The sequence below is a fragment of the Oryzias melastigma genome, linkage group LG16, assembly GCF_002922805.2.
Source record: "Oryzias melastigma strain HK-1 linkage group LG16, ASM292280v2, whole genome shotgun sequence".
NCBI classification, from domain to species: Eukaryota; Metazoa; Chordata; class Actinopteri; order Beloniformes; family Adrianichthyidae; genus Oryzias; species Oryzias melastigma.
In genome coordinates this window covers 7,689,296-7,690,348 of record NC_050527.1, presented here as the reverse complement: position 1 = coordinate 7,690,348, position 1,053 = coordinate 7,689,296, and positions in this window count along the sequence as shown.

The following is a 1,053-nucleotide window of genomic DNA, read 5'->3' as shown; positions in this document are numbered from 1 at the left end:
CAAATAAGCTTAACTGTTAAAAAGTCTGAATTTGAGCCCACTGACGAGCTGTGGTGACATCTGAAAAACATCTAGTGCCAGCTACTCAAACATTTTGGCTACAGTATTTTTCCCCGATTCTCCTCTTTCTCAGTGACACAGCTGCTTATCTTATTTATGTTCTGCAAAAAGCTTCTGCAACGTTAGCAGAGACCCCCCCCCTAAATGCTTTGTGTCACATCATCAGCTTTTACACACAACTACAGAGGAAGGCAAAATGCCAAACGGATGCTGAGGAGGCTGGACCGTACCATTGCCTATTCCCAGAGGTTTAAATGAAGCGCTGGGCTGTAGGGTGTTGGTGGAGTCGATAAAGTTCAGTGAAGCGCAGAAGATGCCTGACAAAACGTTGGTCAGCTCCTTCCAGGTGGCATCAACGCTAAAAATAACATCAAAAAACAGAGGTGTGACAACTCAAGTCGTTTCAATTTTTTTTCTTTTTTATATTAATAACAATTTAGATGTCAACATTCCCATTATTATAATCAGAAATGTTTCCCCATAATTAACATTTTAAATATTTCTCAAATGAGGATATTTCCTGAAAAGTTGCATTTGGACCAGCTGTGATAAAGTTAAATCACAAATTCTATAAAATTCCCAAAGGTGTGCAGGACCTCGCATTACTACTTTGATCACGCCACTAGAGGGCAGCACTCACTCAGTCACAGAGTCTTGGAACCAAACCCAAAGCTCAGCTCCTGGAGGAGAGGGTATAAAGGGCTGCCCCCACTGCATGGTCCTCCAGTAGCCCTGTGTGAAGGAAATGTGCAGCTCCCGCACGGAAAACTTGGAGATAACTTGACCAAGAGACTTTGGGAACAGCCTGTAGTGAGACACTGAACGTTGAAAGAACACAGTTTAAGCATGTGGCATATAACAGTTGCATGTTTCAACACAAAAACAATATTTTAAAAAATGGCATATCAGCAAAATTATATCAAATGTTCAAATATGGTTGTAAAATGACACAAACATGCAAAAAAATAAAAATAAAACAGGGTCTGCAACCTA